Source organism: Leptodactylus fuscus, chromosome 1, assembly GCF_031893055.1.
Source record: "Leptodactylus fuscus isolate aLepFus1 chromosome 1, aLepFus1.hap2, whole genome shotgun sequence".
NCBI classification, from domain to species: domain Eukaryota; kingdom Metazoa; phylum Chordata; class Amphibia; order Anura; family Leptodactylidae; genus Leptodactylus; species Leptodactylus fuscus.
The window spans coordinates 20,766,767-20,788,989 of record NC_134265.1 but is presented as its reverse complement, the minus strand read 5'-3'; positions in this window follow the sequence as shown (position 1 = coordinate 20,788,989).

The window sequence follows — 22,223 nt, the reverse complement described above, 5'->3', positions numbered from 1 at the left end:
CTCCATACTTTGTAGTTGGCCCATAGATAACCAATCCACATGAGTACAATGGACCTCATTTCTGCCGAATAGGGAAAGTGTCAGGAAAGAGACAAACTGGGCAAACACTGAAGACCCTAAAATCCTGCTCATGTGCTGTTTTAGGACAGGTGGAATATTTAATGAACATATTCATTAACCCCCCCCCCCCCATAAGAGGTAAGAGGAACCTCCTCCCCCTTGTGTTTTTTTCTGTCCTGTGTGCAGGACAGGTGGAAGGAGGTTGCTCTTACCTCCTTACTTTGCTTACCTTTTTTTCCTCCGCTGCCCGGCTCCACTGCTGCGTGTCCCCTCCAGATGGATGGCCGCCGAGTATCCTGCGACTGGCCGCATCCTGGGCATCCTGTACGCCTCCGGGAGCACGCACGGCGGCCCGTTCTTGGCGCATACGCAGTGAGGCCCTGGGTATTTAAACTCTGCAGAATCAGAGCTCCAGTGCTTGCTCTGCATTGAGGACCAAGCTCCACTGCTTCAAAGCTCTGTTGCCTTGTAGCATTCATTTCACGTTGGAATATCAGCTACGTTTTGTGATATCTCCACGGTACTATCTGCACCCTAGCAAGGTTATGGTATTTATTTCTTGATGCTCAATATTCTATTTTATTTTGCAGATGTCTTCTTCTTCCTCCAAAGGGGATGGCTCTCCCAGAGTTCCTCTATGCGCAGGCATCTCACCTGCAAAGATTGTGACATCCCCCTTCCTGACGGTTATGACAGATGCCAGAAGACGCCAGAAGAACCCTCCATGCGTGACATGGTAGCATGGGTGAAGGAATTTGTGACAGACTCCATGCGTGAGATGAAGGATTTCCTCTCCCAGTCCGCTAAAAGGCCCCATAAGTAGTCGCGGCCATTGGTGTATCCTTCAGAGGAAGGATCTAACACTGTTGAAATGTCCTCTGAATAATACCTAAGTCTATATTCCCATTGGAAAAGATGTCCAAGTTGCTCAAGTCCATCCGTCCAGGCGGGCGTGATGTGTTGACGATGGGGAAGCCTCAGGTTCCGCCTATAGAAGGCCCAGGGCCTTCCAAGTGGATCCAGCCCTGACCGAGGCCATGCAGGCCGAATGGAAACGTCCGGATAAAGCCTTTTTTCAATCAAAGAGGTTCAAGTTATTGTTCCCTTTAGAGGGGAATGAGAAAATCAGCTGGATGCCGCCTCCCAAAGTAGATTTTGCTGTGGCGAAGCTTTCCTGGTGAACTGTCGTCCCATCAGAGGATGGGTCTAACTTACCGGACGCTATGGATAGGCGTGTAGAATGCGTCTTAAAACGAATCCACTCTGCTGCGGCCTCTCAAGCTTCTATTGCCATAGCCTCCTTGGAAGTGTCCAATATGCTACGGTTAGACCTAGCAAGAGTACAACAGGATATTGACGCCGGGGTTCCTCGTGACGATCTACTATCATCTTTGTCATCCTTGTGTTTGGCCGCTGATTTTCTAGCTGAAGACTCTACATACCAGGCAAAGGCGGGAGCCAAGGGTATGGCCTTATCAGCAGCTGCTAGAAGGCTTTTGTGGCTAAAGCCATGGAAGGCAGATAACGTCTCCAAGTATAATATTTGTGCCCTTCCATTTGAACCCGGCAGACTGTTTGGCAAACAGTTAGATGACATCATGGAGGGACTTGCTGACAGCAAGTCCTACAGAGGCAGATCTGGTTCGTCTCGTGGCAGAGGGTTTCAGCGCCAACCTTCATCCAGGGGACAGTTTTCAAGAAGATCTGGGTTTCAGTCCAGAGGCTCAGGCCATTGTTTCTCTAAGGAGGAGCCTAAGAAGCCTTCATTTTGACAATCATGGTACCCCTCCTTTGAAGGGCGTTCAAGCGGTCGGAGGTCGACTAAAATTGTGTTTTCCCACCTGGCGCCAAAACATCCAGGACCCTTGGGTCCACCAACTAATTCAACACGGATATCGAATAGATTTTGTCTCTCCTCCCATTGCCATATATTTCGCAACCCGTTCTTTCTCCAATCAAAAACATGCCTGGAAGACATGATTCGGGAATATCTGTACAAAGCGGCTTTGGAACCGGTTCCTTTGGCCGAAAGAAGTACAGGCATGTATTCTCCAGTCTTCCTGGTGCCAAAAGCATCTGGGGGCTGGAGGATGATAATCGACCTCAGGTACTTGAACCATTTCATCCACAAGATGCGTTTCCGCATGGAAACAATAAAATCTGTGATCGACTTTCTTCAGCCAGGCGATGTTCTCACCACCTTAGATCTCAAGGACGCTTACCTCCATATTCCAATTTTTCCTTCCCACAGAAAATATATAAGAATAGCCGTTCTATTAGAAGGTCGACTTTGCCATCTCCAGTTTGCAGCCCTGCCGTTCGGCATTACTTCAGCGCCTTACGTCTTCACAAAGCTGATAGCTCCCATCGCGGCTGCTCTAAGGCTACAAGGGCTATTTATAGTTCCGTACCTGGACGATTGGCTGCTGAAAGCTCGCTCAGAAGAGCTTCTACGAAGTCATCTTCAAACCATTGTCTCCTTCCTCCAAGACCTCGGATGGTTAATCAACTGGGACAAGTCAGACATCGTGCCCTCCACAAGAAAGACCTTTCTATGGTGCATCCTAGATTACGTTCAAATGACAGTGTCTCTTCCTCCGCAGAGGAAGGAGAACTCAGATTGGCTGTCAAACATCTCTATCAGTCACACCAGGTATCAGTCCGGACGACCATGAAAGTTCTTGGTCTTATGTCAGCGTCTGCGGATGCAGTCCCTTGGGCACTTTGGCACATGTGCCCTCTCCAGAGCGAGGTCCTCAAATTATGGAACCGCAGCTCTCTGAGTCTGGATTCGCTGATCCATCTGTCCCTCAATACCCGTCTGTCACACAGGTGGTGGTTCCATCTAGAAGACAGAAGGTCCACGGTCCAGCCGGTCTGGACCCTGTTCACTACGGATGCACCTCTTATCGGTTGGGGAGCCCATCTAGACGAGATGTATGTGAGTGCAACATGGAATTGGTTAGAGAAAACCAAGTCATCCAATTTGCGTGAAATCAGAGCCATCTACCTGGCGCTTCTACATTTTGCCCCTCTGCTTCAGGGCAAGGCAGTGAAAGTGCGCTCAGACAACCTAACTGCAGTCCTCTACCTGAACAAGCAAGGAGGTACCCGGTCTTCCACTCTGCTGAGGGAAACAGATCTTATTTTCTCCTGGGCAGAAAAAAATCTCTCACATCTCATGGCGGTCCACATCAAGGGGTCCTTGAATGTGCTGGCGGATCAGTTAAGTCGAGGCCTGACTGTCTCAGGCGAATGGTCCCTGAACAAGAACATTTTTCATCAGATCACCGAGATGTGGGGAATTTCAGAGGTGGACCTAATGGCCACCAGGTACAATACCAAGGTGGAGAAATTTTGTTCCCTCTATCAGGTGGACGAACCCTTGACTGTAGACACCCTGTCGATTCCATGGAAGTTCAGGCTGGCATACATCTTCCCTCCGCTTTCCATGATGCGAACGGTATTGATGAAAGTCAGACAGGAGCAAGGGTCAGTGATAGCAATCATACCGTTTTGGCCAAAGAAGGCTTGGTTTACCCAACTCATTCAGATGATTCAAGGGATATATTGGAGGCTCATCCCATAGCACCAACTGGTCACTCAAGGCACCAGAGTATGCCAAGGTCTCATGAGGTTCAACTTGACAGCCTGGAAGTTGACTGGTCCATACCTAGACTAGAAGAATTTTCCTCAGCCGTCCGGAATACCATGGCTTATTCCAGAGCTCCTGCTACCAACCAGGCTTATCTCAGGATCTTCAATATCTTCAAATTCTGGTGTGTGGATAAGCAAGTGTCCCATGACAACCCCTCCAGACAGTCTCTGTTGGAGTTCTTGTAAGATGGCTTGGATAGGGGTCTCATGCCTGCCACACTCAAAGTCCATGTGGCTGCCTTGTCCGCCTGTCTAAACAGGCGCTTATCTCAGGATATTTTCATATCTCGGTTCCTCAAGGGAGCGAGTAAGATCCATAAGATACCTAGTTCCACAATGGGATCTTTCTACTGTTTTAATGGGTCTTTGTAGCCCCCCATTTGAGTCTCTACATGAAGTAGACTTGAAATTTGTGTCTTTGAAGGTGGCTTTCCTTCTAGCAATTACATCAGCTAAACGTGTGGTGAACTACAGGCTCTATCAGCCCATGGACCCTACACAGCCTTTTTTTCCGATCGCGTGCAATTAAGATTTTTGCCCGGATTTTTGCCTAAGGTCCCTTCCTATGCCAATCTAAATCAGATTATCGCTTTACCAGTGTTTTTTCCCTCTCCGTCCTCTCCTGAGGAGGAGAAGTGGCGGACCCTGGATGTGGTTAGATGCTTACCTAGAGTGTACCAGAGAGTTTAGGAAAGAGGAGAACCTGTTAGTTTCTTTTTTGGGACGATCCAAAGGGCTTAAAGCCTCGAAACCCACACTAGCCAGGTGGATTAAGGAGGCGATTCAGCTTTCATTAATTTGTCAGTGGCTTACTCCCCCAGATTTTGTTAAAGCCCACTCTACTAGGGCAATGTCTACATCCTGGGCGGAAAAGCACTCGGTTCCTCTGGAACATATATGTTCTGCTGCCACCTGGCAGTCTCAGTCCACCTTTGTCAAACACTATCGCTTAGACCTTCAAAGGTCAGAGGCTACTGCCTTTGGCCAATCCATCTGATCTTCTGTATGCCGAGGGGGCCCTCCCTAGGGGTTATCTCGCTACATCCCCACGTGTTGTGCTGCTCTTTGGACTAAAGGAAAACAGGTTGTCTACATAACCAACGATTACCATCTTGGGCCAGATGGGTCAGAACCTCAAAACTAGAGATGATAATTAATTTGTAATGAGCTGGATTTAGTCCAAATTTTCTCCAAATTTTGGATTCAAGTGAACCAAAATTTTTGTGATTTGACATTTATGAATCACTATTGTATTCTAGGGATATTGTCACTCCTTAGGGAGAGACCACCATATAGGTGTGTATTCTAAGGACTCTTAGTAAGTTACTAGCTCAGTACAATTATACATCTACTGCCAGTACCTACCGATGTATCTACGTATCTGCGGGGAAGAGTCTGTCCCGTGACCCTTGGGCCATTGCTCCTGCATTTCCCAAGCCCGTCCATTAATGATTCAATTTCTGATTTCTTTCTTGAAGTTCTTGGAAATACTGTAACTTTTTTTGTATGGAAATAGAAGACACTTGTGTGAGACGCGCACACCCTGGACACTGTCCAACTCACTTGTCTGTGGATTATTTCATTGATGGGAACAGCATGGGCTACGTAGTGGAGATGGTTTTCACCTAAGATTATGACTGATATCCGTCTACACAGGAAAAGTCTATTTTATTGCGGAAAAGTATTTACTGCTCGGGATGCTGTGCCAGTGTTTTGTGTCATTTTCTATAGACGATGTATTTGTACAAGGCCAGAAAAGTCAAAAACATCCTGTTGGTTCCACAAGCATGAGGATTAAATGGAACCTGAATGGAACTCAAACAGAAATTACATAGAACCTAAACAGAATCTACACAGAACCTAAATGGAATCTAAACAGAATCTAAACGTAACCTAAACATAACCTAAACGGAATCTAAACAGAACCTAAACAGAATCTAAACATAACCTAAACAGAATCTAAACGGAACCTAAACAGAACCTAAAAAGAATCTAAACATAACCTAAACGGAATCTAAACAGAGCCTAAACAGAATCTAAACGGAACATAAACAGAACCTAAACAGAATCTAAACATAACCTAAACAGAATCTAAACGGAACCTAAACAGAACCTAAACAGAATCTAAACATAACCTAAGCAGAATCTAAACATAACCTAAACGGAATCTAAACAGAACCTAAACAGAATCTAAACGGAATCTAAACAGAACCTAAACAGAATCTAAACATAACCTAAACGGAATCTAAACAGAACCTAAACAGAATCTAAACGGAACATAAACAGAACCTAAACAGAACCTAAATAGAATCTAAACAGAATCTAAACATAACCTAAACAGAAGCTAAACGTAACCTAAACATAACCTAAACGTAACCTAACCAGAACTTAAACGGAATCTAAATGGAACCTAAACAGAAGCCAAACAGAACCTAAACGGAATGTAAACAGAACATAAACAGAGCCTAAACAGAAGCTAAACAGAACCTAAATGAAACCTAAATCAAAGCTAACAGAACCTAAAAGGAATCTAAATGGAACCTAAACAGAATCTACACAGAACCTAAACGGAACCTAAACGGAATCTAAATGGAACCTAAACAGAGTAGATGCAGCTTGAAGTCTAAGTGCACTGAAAAACTGATCAGGTGTGAATATATTTGTACAAGGTCAGAAAAGTCAAAAACATCCTGTTGGTTCCACAAGCATGAGGAATAAACAGAACCTAAATGGAACCCAAATAGAACTTAAACAGAAGCTAAACAGAATTTACACAGAACCTAAACAGAACCCAATCAAAATCTATGGGGAACCTAAACAAAATCTAAACAGAAGCTAAATGGAACCTAAACAGAACCCAATCAAAATCTATAGGGAACCTAAACAGAATCTAAACAGAACTTAAACAGAACCTAAACAGATGCAGCTTGAAGTCTAAGTGCACTGAAACACTGATCAGTTGTGAATTCTGTAGGTTATGCCCACAAGGCACCGCAGTGTTGAGATGTGAGGAGTTGTTTGCAGGGTCCTCACACTGTAGAACTGCTTTAGCTTTGACTGTCCCTTTACTGCCTGTAACATTGAGGAACATCAGTGGTCACTGGTCATCGCTATTTCTTTCCTAGTGTTTTTCTTTTATGATGGATGAAAACTTAAAAATATCATGATACTATGGCCCAGACTGTGGATTGTGGTTACCATTAGAGATGAGCGACCTTGAACTTGAAACTTTTGGGGTTCGCAACCCACAAATCACTATTATATTCTGGGGTCTCTTTGGATGCCAGAGTATAATAAGCAGAGGTTCAGGGGAAGTTAGGGAAAATAACACTGATGCTCAGGTTTCCTCACCTCTCCCATGCTCCATTATGGTCAGCATCTGATCTTGGGTGGCATCATGAGATCTAGTAGATGGCCTCCTTAGTCATGTGGGATGCTCTGATGTAAGTGTCATAAATTCGATGCCTCCCCTGTGATGTCCCTCAGGAGGCCGGACGTGGCCAGAAGATGACTGAAGAGGACAGTCTGGAGTTGGGTACCTGGTATAGACCCATTACCATCTTTATGAGGGAGCCTTATACAGTAATAGTTGCACAGCCGTCAGCATTAAGAACATGAAAGATCAAAGAACCTAAACAAACCCTGCATAGAAGATCTGACCGCTGCCCCGCTCCGAGACTGTAAACCACAGCTGTACGTCCAGCACACCTATACGAGGAGAAGGGGCGACCTATATTTACACAGCTGTTTAACCCCTACACGACTGACACATGTAGATGAAAACAGAAAAATATCAAGCAATGACGTTTAATGAGTCTCCATGGAGGCCGACTGACGTTCTTCTGTCTGTCATAAAATTTGGGAAGCGAATCAATAAATCTGCGAAAAAGTAACAAATTGTAAAACATCAAAGAAAAAACTTTATTAAACCTGCAGATCAAGGCTCCATATAGGAGCTATATACTATGTCTTCTTCAGTCTGGCCAACAATTGACATACTTGCTATAACAGCTGTCACCCAGCTGTACACATTGATATATACCTGATATATATCAATGGGTACAATATATATTGATAAATTACCTTTTTAGAGGATGTAGTAAACTTAGGGGACAGTTGTGGGATCTGTAGAGTCCTTGGGGGTGGGGCCATAACTCAAAATTTCTGGGTGCAGCTCATTTAAATAATGAGCCCGCCCCTGAGGTCCATACTGATACCCCATTATATACATTATAAATACAGAAAAATGGCCTTCCTTGTGAGGAGGATAGAAGATTAACTGGTGGCTCTAACACGGATGTTTGCACATTATTGCTTAGTAAAGTTTTTCTCAAATTTTTTCTACTTGGGTCTCCCCAGCCAAATAATTTTTACTAAAAGACAAAAAAATGGTGGATTTGTAGTGCAAGTTTGAATTTGCAGCTGAAATGTAATGACTAAATGTGTTTCCCTTGTAAAATTAGAAAAAACTGCACCACTACTGCATTGTGTATATGCACCCTCAAAGCTACGTCATCCCTTACTTCCCACCCATCCACTACCCTAGGACATATCAACATTCATCTTTTACCATCACCCTCTATCCACTGTTTATTCACCATAACAATGTTCCCTTAGTATGCCACTCACAGTATAATGGCCCCCAGTGGCCCTCACCCACAGTATAATGCTCCCTTAGTGTTCCACACACAGTATAATGCTCCCTGTTGGCCCTCATACACAGTATAATGCTTCCTTAGTGTGCCACTCACAATATAATGCTCCCTTAGTGTCCCACACACAGTATAATGCTCCCCGGTGTCCCTCACCCACAGTATAATGCTCCCTTAGTGTCCCACACACAGTATAATGCTCCCTGGTGCCTATCACTCGCAGTATAATGCTCCCCGGTGCCTATCACCCACAGTATAATGCTCCACGTTGGCCCTCATACACATTATAATGCTCTCTTAGTGTCCCACACACAGTATAATGTTCCCTGGTGGCCCTCACCGACAGTATAATGCTCCCTTAGTGTCCCACACACAGTATAATGTTCTCTGGTGGCCCTCACCCACAGTATAATGCTCCCCGGTGGCCCTCACCCACAGTATAATGCTCCCTTAGTGTCCCACACACAGTATAATGCTCCCCGTTGGCCCTCATACACAGTATAATGCTCCCTTAGTGTCCCACACACAGTATAATGTTCTCTGGTGGCCCTCACCCACAGTATAATGCTCCCCGGTGGCCCTCACCCACAGTATAATGCTTCCCACTGGCTTTTCACACAGTTCACTACCATCCACTACCCTAGGACACATCAACATTCATCTTTTACCATCATCCTCTATCCACCATTTATTCACTGCTGCCATGCTCCCTTAGTGTCTCACCCACAGTATAATGCCCCCTGGTGGCCCTCACCCACATTATAATGCTTCTCACTGACTCTTCACACAGTAAACGCTCCCCACTCACAGTATCGTTCTCCCAAGGGGCCGACGCAGACAGCATAATGCTTACCGTGTCCCTCACACACAGTCCTGAAGACAGAGTTGAATCAAGACAGGTGACCATCTTCCCAGGTTTCCATGCAGGTTTCCATGCCATGGCATCTTGGTTGGGAGTCACTGGTTTAGTAAATAAAGGCAAACTGCGTGGATCACATACAGGGACTCTTGGGTAATGTCAGTCCCTTTACAGAACCTTAGCCAGGACCCCATACTATGGTACCATTTGCCCTGTTCCGATGGTGGTCCTTTCTTCAGTTTATTGCCCCCCTGGAAGGTTTAGAATCTAATTGTATCAATTTTTGTTGAACGCCAGACCATTGGATGATGAATTCAATGTCTTATATCTTCTTTATCTACAACGCAACAGATACACTTGGACAGTCAGAAAATGTGGCAGCCTTTGACAGGTGTGTAGAAGGTCACTTATTCTAATTTAACCTTCTGTTATTTGTATTATTAATTAAAAAAGTTTCCATACTTTTGCCGTCATTGGAGAAAACCATCAGCGCACTGTAAGATTTATAGAGTGCACGCATTGATTTAGTTGTGTTAGACCAGCAGCTGTCTTCCCGGCATGTTCACCCTCACCAACGTCAGCAAGCTCGTCACTGGCTTGAAAGGAATGGTGGAGACAACAGGCTTCAAATATCCCATTCCTAAGGATGAGTATGTACATAGGACCACATCCAGTGCAAACCAAAACTTTCTCTATGCAGATGAATGTGCCATTCATTTCTGGTCAAGCGTTGTCAAGAGGGGGGAACAGAAAGTATTCCAGGGAGGCATGGCCTCTGCAAACTTGTCTCTTAGCAAAATAATCAATTTAGAATTCTTAGAACAACACGATTTGCTGTAATTTACACAAAAACGCTGAGAAATTTGTTTTTGCTGATAAGTTTCTTAAACTATGACATGCTCAGAGCCCGTGTGGTCCGGGGTAGAATGACAAGATCTCAAGTTAGGACGTAAAATGAATTAAGTTGAAAAGCGTTTACCATAAAAATTCCTAAAACGTTTCAATTTTTCTCTTTTAGAAATTCCAAAAACATTTGATCTCGCTAGATTTCCAAAGCATCAGTTCACTGATGGCCATTACAGCATCTACTTCTCCTTCTTCTTTACTTGTAGAGATCTTCCAGGCAGCAGTCATGATCATTTTTGGGTATTTTTAGGGTGAGTTCACCTGCTGTGGATTTACGTTGTAGAATTGTTGCAAAATCTCATTGCATTGGGTGTAGGGAACCAGAGCACACCCGGCAGCAGAATCTACACGCAACACAAAAATTCTGTCATGGGTGGACTTAAAAATCCATATCCTGACTCAAAAATAGCTATGACCTTCTTTCTTTCTGAAGATGCTTTCGATTTCTGCCTGAGTAGACTTTCCGCAGAGTCAGTTTTGTTTGTTCAGTTCCATCACCTTTAGCTTCATAAACTTTTTGAATGAAGATCAGATATTGAGGTGTCCACATGTTACAAGATAAAAAAAAACTTGACTTGGGGCGTCCTTACCCTATCTCATCGTGGAGGGACATATCTAGCACTTTCTAGGTAGGCATTGCCAGTGCACAAGACGAAAATGGATGACATGATAATAATGAATCAATGAGTGCGTTTCAGTTTTTTTTACAATGGCTAAAACTTTCCGAACAAATTTTACTGTTTTTGAATTCTTGGCCAACCTAACAATGGAATCCCTTTTAGATTTGGGTATTATCTCTTAAAGGAACCCTGAAATGCCAGGACTGGAGAACAGCCTATAGATCATACAGTAGCTTTCCTCCTTCCATCATAAATGCTGGAAATTCCAAAAACTCTCAACTCTTCCATTCTAAAAAGTTGAGAAGTCCTCCAACTTGTTGCCAACATCCATGCCTCTGATCTCCCTCTTATCTCCTACAGATACATCCAATCTGTTGACTTGGACTCAAGCTCCATTGACTTTTCGAGTTAAAGGAGGTTAAAAAAAAATGATGGTTAGGGATCTCGACTGATGGAACTCCACCAATGATGAGAACCCTGTGTAAACAGAGCAGAAGTTGACCATGTTCTCCGTTAGTCAACTCAGCTCTATGGGAATGCTGGAGACAGTTGAGTGCTTTGATTGAGCTTTGGCCCATCGAGATAAATGGAGCCGAGGCACACATGCTTGACGTCTTCTTTTTTCACTAAGAGGACCGATTTTTCTCTATGAGTGTAAGGGAATTGCAATAGGAGCAATTGCCCAGTATCTGCTGGAAACCCTGGGAAAGGGGCACAAGAGACAGTAAGCCCTGGTCTGAAACCCCCCACTGTCTCTTCCTGCTTGCCGGTCCTATCCTAGGTAATAGGTGACAATTGGATGACAAAACCCTTCCTAAATACATGACACACAAAACACAGACAAGACAAACAACAAGGGAGGTCAGCAACAGTCGAGCAATGCAGTGTCAAAATCGATAACCAAAAGAATAGTCAATAGGGAAAGCCAGAGGTCAAGAATCAGAATATAAGAACAAACAGCAAGGGAAAAGCCAGCACGCACAAGGCAATAGCAAGCACCAAAGTGAATGTGAGCCAAGATTAAATAGGGAGGATAGGGAGTAGATAGGCGGATAGTCTGTCAATCACAGGGCAAGGCTAAATTTAACCACTTCATGAACAGAGGGAAATGAAGGTGAAGGCAGACGTGTGTGTGGGAAAATCAATTACAGACATTGCACAGTGTGAACACTGCTCAACGAAAAACACTAAGCGAAGAATCAAACTGGATACGCCTCCTGCGCCACAGCGTGAGAGCAGAGGGTGGCGCAGAGACCAGAACAGGCAGAGACTTTACAACCAGCCACAGTTTCAGTTTCTGCCGACCCTGACCCTCTCCTTAACTATTCACCTTTTATAAACTCTACAAATACGGCTGGACAGACATTTTCCTAATGACTTTGTACCCTGTGGCGTGAAACAGAGAAATTTGATTGAGAAATTCCATCTAAAATTTCCTTGCAAAGGGTTAGGGTGAAGTACAAAAAGTTCACTAAGACCCTATTGAGACTCGGAGAGAACCGTATCTTAGTACATTGCAAATAGCACCCCTAGCCTAACTTTCCAACGAATTACCGTGTGGTTTCGAGGAGTACTGCACTCTCTATGGTCTTCTTTGACTTTGATAAAACAGTCAGTGGGCCTTTGACCGTTGCTCCCACTTGGCAACCCTTTTTGAAAAATATTAAAGGGGGGGAAAAATGATTTGACCTTTCTGTCTTCGGAGTCTCTACACTGGATACATTGATGGAGCATTAAAACAAAAATATTTATTTCATTGCAAGTTAAAAGGTGATAGAACATTTTTTCCAAGCTTGACGTGACTTTGATAAATCTTCCATCACGGCCATAGGAAAAGTCTCTGGCTACGTTGAGCCTTGCACCACTAGGAATAACAGTTGTACAAAAATGTTTTAATCCTGTTAATACGAGCTACTGTACGTAAGCCCCCTTCGTGTTATTATGTCCTAAAAAGTTCCAACCCGTGACATATGTTTACTCGTTCCGTCATGTAGAGAAAAAAAAAAAGTCTTGTATTCTTCCCACTGGAAATCAAATATTATCTTTTATGCTATTATTTTTGTTAAAGATTTGTTTTTATGAATGTTTTAACTACGACATATGGTAATAATATAAGACATCAATCACACGCGGAACATTCGAACTGTACGGAGCAGGACATTTTTGTCAGCAAATTTTTATAAATGTTAAAATTACTTTCTAAGTTCCAAAGTAAATGCCCCGGGATTAGACGTAAGAGTTAAATAGTGAAACTTTTTAAATGTGTTTTTATGGTCGGCCGTTTGGGGGTTTAGGAGGCCGTTAATCTTAGGTGAGATTAACAGAGATTGCATTTAGAATTCATTCAATGTATAGGATGGAGAGAACTTTTTTTTTCTATCTGGTTAATGTAAAAAAATATTTAAGACGATACATTTTTTTTTTCTTTTTTACATGGAAAAATATGGGCAGAAAGCTCCAGAATGTTTAAATCTGTTTGGTAAAATATTACAACATATAAATATAGACATTCATAACAAAATTATTTTTCATGATTTTTATCAGCATTTTTATTCCATTTTACTTTTGTGTACAAATTATAGAAATCTACATGGTAAATTTATCTAAAATTATTTTTCTTTTTTTTTTTAAATTTATATAAAAATGATATTATTCTATATATATATATATATATATATATATATATATATATATATATTATATTATTTATATTATAAATTATATTACATAAATTATATATACAGTAAATAATTTTTATTTTTATATTATAAAATGTTTATATTCTAAAATTTAAAAAAAAACATTTTTTATACAGTTATATATCATAAAATTTTATATTACATATAAATTTGATATTATAAAATGTATAATTCATTAAACTGCTTACTGCCCTAATACAGATAGCAAAAATAATTTTAACTGTTTTTTTTTTCAAATTTTTAAATTTCATTTTATGAACAGCGACATGCTAAATTTATCCATGACATAGATAATTAAAATATTTTTTGCTTAATTTTTTCCATTTTACTTAAAGAGGACCTTTCATGGTCCGGGACACAGGCTGTTCTATATACTGAATTCAGTGCACTGTCGGCTTTCCCGATCTTTGCCCCGGGTAAAGAGCTATTGGCTGGTACCGTAGCTCTTCACAGTCAGAAGGGCTACGGTATCGGGACCATAAACTGCTGTGGACCGATCTTAGACTCCGCCTCCTCCGGCAGAACCAGCGTTGATTTGCCGAATGCTGTACATTGTATGGCATTCAGCCAATCAACGCTGGTCAATGCATTCCTATGGGAAAAAGTCAGCTCCCGCTTAACGCAAGCTGACAGGGATCCCGACCAGATAGCGCCCCAAAGAGCTGGGTGAGTGACATTCACCCCTAAATAAAGGTAATCCCTAGCTAACCCTGCCTGTACATCTATCCCTGTCTCACAGTCACATAGTTCACAGTCTCATATGACCCCAATCTGAAATCCACCATTTGTATAAAGTGGAGGTCACCTGATTTAGCCAGCCAATTACTTTTTCCGATTTTTTTTCGATGCCTCCGTTGTCGTAGTTCCTGTCCCACCTCCCCTACATAGTTATTGGTGCAAAAAAAGCACCAGGGAAGGTGGGAGGGGATACAAATTTTTAGTGTGTTTTCCGCGTGGTATTCGATTGGAATCGAATACCTCGAACAGCCTGATATTCGATCGAATACCAATTCGATCGAACGCCGTTCGCTCATCTCTAGTTCTTAATTTTCCATGTTAGTCTCTACAAAAATCCTAAATATCTTGCAATTCCAACACTTGCCACTAAGCCTAAAATAGTGACTTCCTGTCTCCCGGGGATGGACCATGGACCTATACATAATGATCTGGAACAGACCCTATTGGCTTCTATGGGAGAGTTTTCTAGGCATGCTCTGTTACCTCTGCAGATTGTTTTGTCTTATCTACATTTAAATGATGGCTGTGATCATCAGTGTGCTGTAAGTGAGGTGACTGCTGCAAATATCCTACAGAAAAAAGGAAGTCTCTGCATTATTTAGCTTAATGGCCAGAGTCAGAGCTGCAGTTTTTGTGATCATGTGGGTACATCGGTACGTCAAGGTGCCTGGTCTACCTGTAGCCTTTAAAGGCATTAGGATAGGTAATCAATATGAGATTGGAGGGGTCCTACACCCAATCAGAGCTGCAGGTTCTTCACTAAGTACTTAGCACAGCGCCATACACTGTATAGTGGCAGTGCTTCGTATTGCAGCTCATTCCATTCACTTCAATGCCACTCAGCTACCAACAGGTACATCACGGGCCTGTGAAGTGGAAGCAGTGCTCACCCGTGTGTAGTTTCTGATAAAAACAGACCCTTTTCTCATCCCGGACGAACCCCCTTAGTGTGAGGGTTGTTTTCTAGAATTTTCTACCTATGTTGATAGATATCCTATCGTACATCCATCGTGCCACACAGGGTTTTAGTGAGTTATTTTAGGTGCTTTTCTTTAAACAAGGCAATTACGCTGTGTGTACATGACCCCGCAGCCGAACAGAAACATTTCTACGCGTCTTTAGCTGGGTTTATTTAATGAAAGTGCGGCCATTGACATTCTTCATGAAAGCCTTTTATAATGTATGAGGACAGATGGTGATTGGAGGGCGGCCATTGTCTGTTTGTACTTCTTCCCAATCCATAACCAGCAGCCGAAAGTCAAACATTAAATCTTCACATCTATTCAGCTTCAATTCTGGAAAATTCTGCTCCCTGCTCACCAGTAAGATGGACGCTAAGGTTTCGGGCGTAATATCATTGTCAATCAGTGTCATATGTTTTATGGATAGGATCCTAGGAGCCCTGACAGTGTTATATACTATTTATTATAGATAGGTTCCTAGAAGTCCTGACAGTGTCATACACTATGTTTTATAGATAGGTTCCTAGGAGCCCTGACAGTGTTATACACTATGTTTTATAGATAGGTTCCTAGGAGTCCTGACAGTGTTATACACTATGTTTTATATATAGATTCCTAGGAGCCCTGACAGTGTCATACACTATGTTTTATGGATAGGATCCTAGGAGCCCTGACAGTGTTATACACTATGTATTATAGATAGGTTCCTAGAGGTCCTGACAGTATCATACACTATGTTTTATAGATAGGTTCCTAGGAGCCCTGACAGTGTTATACACTATGTTTTATAGATAGGTTCCTAGAAGTCCTGACAGTGTCATACACTATGTTTTATAGATAGGTTCCTAGGAGCCCTGACAGTGTTATACACTATGTATTATAGATATATAGTCCTAGGAGTCCTGACAGTGTCATACACTATATTTTATAGATAGGTTCTTAGGAGCCCTGACAGTGTCATACACTATGTTTTATGGATAGGTTCCTAGGAGCCCTGACAGTGTTATACACTATGTTTTATAGATAGGTTCCTAGGAGCTCTGACAGTGTTATGCACTATGTTTTATAGATAGGTTCCTAGGAGCCCTGACAATGTTATGCACTATGTTTTATAGATAGGTTCCTAGTAGCCCTGACAGTGTTATACACTATGTTTTATAGTTAGGTTCCTAGGAGCCCTGACAGTGTTATACACTATGTTTTATAGATAGGTTCCTAGGAGCCCTGACAGTGTTATACACTATGTATTATAGATAGGTTCCTAGCAATGCCCCTTTACTGGTCTCCATACAGTATAATGCCCCTTTACTGGCTGCAGAAATCTCTCTGCTAGTTTGCTACAATGTGTCAGTGGAGTCCAGGCTGTTGAACTCACAGAGCATTGTCTAGACTAGATCCAATATATGATTTGAGAGCAGAACTAGCAATGTATAGGGTTACTACATCTGAATAGAAACAAGAATCTTTTCAGTCACTAACAGCAAACTTCTTGTACATGGTGAAGAACAAGAACAGAAAGTCTATTAGATGTCGTGGAATTTTCCATCTATCCAGAGATTACACTTTCTTTATATAAAAGCCCTTTAATCCCTTTACTTCTTTTATGCATATTCGGGATGATACAGTAATTACCATCTTATGATGCCAGGACTGTTCCTTTAAGTATCATGGCTCCGCTGTGCTGTCTCCTGGCATAGATACATAACTTTAATACCCACTTGGCACTTATCCCTGATAATAGTTTGGGATTTCCTTTGCTAATCTCTTACATCGCAGCCACATAACATGGGATATACTCAACAGCTGCAGGACCCAGATGCTGGACGCGCAAAGATCATTTTCTTAAATATGTTTTCCGTTTAACATTTGCCTTAATTCCTGGGCTTTATAACCAACAACCTGACATTGACATGGAAATAAAGAAATAATGTTAGGTTTATGGTGCCAAGGTAGGCATTTTATACAGGGGCTACAGGAACAGTCCTTGGAACTGACCAGACTACCAGGACATTATTCTCCTGTCCTGCAGTGTATATAAGGTAGATAGTGTCCCATAGAAAAAACCAACATGGAGCCCTCTCCTGGCGCTACATCTGGGCATCTGACTACAGGAAGTTCCAAAGCTTGTTAACCCCTCATTTTATTCCTATACTGCCTAGATCTGCATGACCAACTATATGAGATGCCTCTATGGTATGATCTTTAATATGGAAGGTTAGCATGGTAGCAAGGATAGAAAGTTCCAGAGGATCCACTGGTGGGCCCAGGCTTTAACACAGTAGAAGACACCTGAATACTAAGAATACTATCTCCTAGGCGTTTTCGGATAGTGGACCCAAAAGTATTTCTGTTGGACCTAAGGAACCTCAGTCCAACACTCCATGAATAAGAGTTTTCCAGGCACACCTGCCTATTTCTTGAAGTATCAGGTTGCTTTGAGTTCCCTGAGCATCTTTACTATGGAGGCCAGCCTCACCTCCAATATGGTCTCTTTTGGTGAGGTTTCCTTCTCAAGGGAAGAGCTGCTGACAAGGCTTTGGCCTCTTCCTTTCTTCCTAGGCAATTGTGTCTCCGACCATCTGTTGGAAGTACCTGTCCAGCATGTTCAGGACCAACTCCATCTTCAGATGAAAGGCCACTTTACATAACCTGGTGGCCAGTTCAATCACCCAGTCTTAAGAGTGCTTCCACATTGGGTAACTACGGGTACAGCTACACTCGGATCAAGGGGGTCTGCTTTGAAGGCAAGGTGATTGATGAGTTATATTGACTGCACCAAGTTAATGTATCAATGAACACCCCTTATTACCCCCAAGAGTAAAGTGACTTCCAGGCTTCCAAGAACATGAACAAGAATTTGGCCAAGAGTGGACCATGTTGCCCATGAGTAAAGAATGAAGGGCTTGGAATCCCCAGACATGGATTGGAAAGCACTGGCGGTGAATGCAAGAAATGACCTGACCTGACAATCCACAGGATGAGTTTCCGCGCACTGCTGGCGAACAAGTGACTGTGGTCCTGCAAAGTGAAATGGAAGTGGGAGACTGCATATGGTGGTATGTAAGGCTAAACTCATGTGAACGTGATTGAAATGGGACCAGAGAAAGGGATTGGAGCTGCCTGGTTGGTGCACTGGAAGAATCTATGGCCATGCATCTTTCAGAACTGGTGCATCTGGGACTGGTAACCGATCAGGCATCTACACCAGTAAGGGTCTGAGATGATAAAGAATGGTGGGTTTCTTCTCAGGAGTTGGCATCCTCTTGGGGTCTCTTGGACGTTTCTCTTGATGAAGAAATGGAAGCTTCTCCTGCTTTGTAGCACTTCCAGTGCAACAACTTTTTCAGATGACCAGCCAGGTACTAATGGGGTGCTGAGGTCATCGGGACCTCCCAGACTGTTTGGTAGCAAATGTGATGGTCTTATGGCCTCTAAGTGTGGGAATACAGGACGATCTGGCCTGAACTTTGGTGGGCAGGGTTCATTAGACTGAACACTGACATTTGGAGAGCCCTAGAAGAAGAGCCTGAGGGCAGACAGCTCATGAACAGTGCCAGCTACAGTCATCCCATACGAGTGCCATAGTTTTCCAACAAGTGTCAGCCACATTGTTCCGATAAGTTAGGTGCCCATAGTGTCTCTTTGAAAAAATAATATTCCAAAGTGTATGAGAAACGGTGTTGGGTCAGGTTATGTGGACATAAAGGATACCATTTGTTTACAATTTGTTTTGTGACACAAAATTTGTCCTAGGTCACAAAATTAATTTAGTGATCATAGAATTTTGTCGGATCGGGATTGTGATCACAAAAATATTTTGCTTGCAGATAATTCATTTTGTGAACAAATCAATTTGTTATTCACAAGGCGTATGAATACTTTTACAAGGCACTGTATAGGAGGTCAGGTGAGGTCTGAGTGTGATAAAGACCCCTGCCAGTTTCTTTGCCTTAACCCCACCTCGATCCTGATACAACCCGCCATTTGCACCAGGTTTTATACCCTTCTTTTGCCCCTTTTGCCCCAGCATGCTCTGTAATGATTTCGTTGGTGCCAGCATAGTGTGGGACGCTGCAATACGTCGAATACTAAAGATCAGGACTAGAGGAGACAGAATTCCCCTCTAACTGAGACTTCCATTACGCAGGAGGTAAAGCTAATATTTTGGATCAAATATTGACACAGTCCCTAAAATGCAAACACGCTGTAAGCACATTTATTAAGCCGAATAATAGATGATAGCCGCATTCATTGGGGGCAAATCTCAGGCCTCAGACTGCGAGGAGACATAAGGACTACATTCCTGTAATATCTTATGGTGGGAAGTCAGACACAGTGGGATTCACTGAGTATTATTTACAAAGAGCGGCTCGTGTTACTAGCATTATAGTTAGATAGGCAGAAGAATGTAACACGCAAATTCTCCGGTGAGCGCTCCAGAGATAATAGTCCTTTTAAAGGGACGCTTACCCGAGAAATGAATGGCGGTCTGTTGGTCTGGAGCAGGTAGATCCTAAAACCTAAAGAATGTGCAAAATAATAAGAACGTCGTGTGATACAATCAAACCCAGTAAAGCTTCAGATCCAACATATGAATGTGGTTGGTCTTTTTTGACACAACTACATTACACCACCACTAGTGTGGTTATTACAAACTGGTGTAGTGTCAAGATACTGGAGATTAGCAGGGTGCGCTAGATATGGGGGTAACAGAGAGGACATGTTTTATGGCTCGGTGAAGTTGGGGGCAGACTGAGGACATCTGTAGACCCCAAACTATATAGCATTGGGAAGAACCAACGTTGTCATCAGGTTCAGAAGATATGGAGCCCCAGTGGGATAGACAGTTGAAGTGACCAGACCAATTGGTAGGGAATCGGTTCCAAATTTTAAGAGTGTTGGAGGCGCTTGGCTGGCAGAATACCTAAGAGCAAGTATGTACAATATTGGATTCCCCTACCACCAAGGTCTGGTGAGAGCAGGTCAAGGGGGCTCGGAGGAGCGACCCTCCAAGGAGTTGACTTCTGTTGCTGATTTTTCAGTGGCCAGACTGAGGAAAGAGTCAGACCACAAGGAGCCGTATCCTTTTGAAGAGGATGAAAGACAGTAGTAGAACCATGGATCTGGAAGATTTGGACCCCCCAAATGGAAACCTAAATGCATAGAAAAGTGGTTACCTGGGAAAACACATGGACGCCATACACTATAATGGGGAAATGTGGTTTCCATTTGGTTTCCGCACGAAACATGCAGAGAGAAAAGTGCTGCGTGCAGGGTGTGAACTGGGCCTCAGGTCAAGTCTTCTGCCCTTCTCAGTTTGTGATAAATGGTGATGACCGACACATTGATGAATAATAGACACTGAGCTTTCATGGGTTAATATGATTTTCCTTTCCTTGTGAAATATACAAAATTGAGAGTCTTCAGTAGTTGATACCTTTTTTAATGGCTAACTAAAATGATGACAGATTGCAAGCTTTCGGGATTTTTTAGGTCCCTTCGTCAGGCATAGCATAAACACAATTTCTGAAGGATGCCTGACGAAGGGACCTAAGAAGTCCCGAAAGCTTGCAATCTATCAACACTTTAGTTAGCCATTAAACAAGGTATCAGCTACTAAAGACTAGAGATGAGCGAACAGTGAAATGTTCAAAGTTCGATATTCAATTCGAATAGCCCCTCAAAACTCGACTGCTCGAATGAATATCGAACCCCATTATAGTCTATGGGGAAAAAATACTCGTTTAGGGGGAAATCAATATTCGACTCAGGAGGGTCACCAAGTCCACTATGACACCTCAGCAAATGATGACAACACCTCGGTAATGCAACTGAGACAGAAGGGAAAGCATGTCTGGGGGAATCTAACAAGCCCAAGTACCTGTATTACCCCACTAGTAATGCGGGAGCTGACTTTTCCCCATAGGAAAGCATTGGCCAGTGTTGATTGGCCCATATGCCGTACAGTGTACAGCATTCGGCCAATCAACACTGGTTCTGCCGGAGGAGGTGGAGTCTAAGATCGGTCCACAGCAGTCTCCATTGTGGTCCGATCTCAGATGTAGCTGCTACATTTGAGATATAGCAGAGCTCTGTCAACTCTGCTACTTCTGGACTGCTGTGGACTGATCTTAGACTCCGCCTCTTCCAGCAGAACCAGCGTTGATTGGCTGAATGCTGTACACTGAACGGCATTCGGCCAATCAACGCTGGCCAATGCTTTCCTATGGGGAAAAGTCAGCTCCCACTCAACTCTGCTATTCCGGAGATGTAAAAGTGCTGTGCAGTCAACTCTGCTACATCTGAGATCGGACCTCAATGGAGACTGCTATGGACCAATCTTAGACTCCACCTCCTCCGGCTGAACCAGCGTTGATTGGCCAAATGCTGTACTCTGTATGGCATTCCGCCAATCTATGCTGGCCAATGTTTTCCTATGGGGAAAAGTCAGGTCCCGCATAACACAAGCTGACAGGGATCCCGACAAGCATATAATGGGCTGCCACGAGATAGAGCCCCCAAGAGCTGGGTGAGTGACATTCCCCCCTAAATAAAGGTAACCCCTAGCTAACCCTGCCTGTACATCTATCCCTGTCTCACAGTCACTTAGTTCACAGTCTCATATGACCTGGATCTGAAATCCACCATTTGTCTAAAGTGGAGGTCACCTGATTTCGGCAGCCAATTACTTTTTCCGATTTTTTTTTCGATGCCTCAGTTGTCGTAGTTCCTGTCCCACCTCCCCTGCACAGTTATTGGTGCAAAAAAAGCGCCAGGGAAGGTGGGAGGGGATACAAATTTTTAGGGAGTTTGCCACCTGGTGTTCGACTGGAATTGAACATCTCGAACAGCCTGATATCTGATCGAACATGTACTCTGTCCAACGCTGTTCGCTCATCTCTACTAAAGACTCTAATTTTTTATATTTCATATCCACTGGCAAACACAATACAGAGATATCTTTCCGTTCCTGTCCTTCTCACATCCCACAGATTGGTGCTGAAAAATGTGATCATTTGCAGATCGTAGAGAAAACGGCAACTTTCTCGACTTGCAGAACCTCTCGGGGC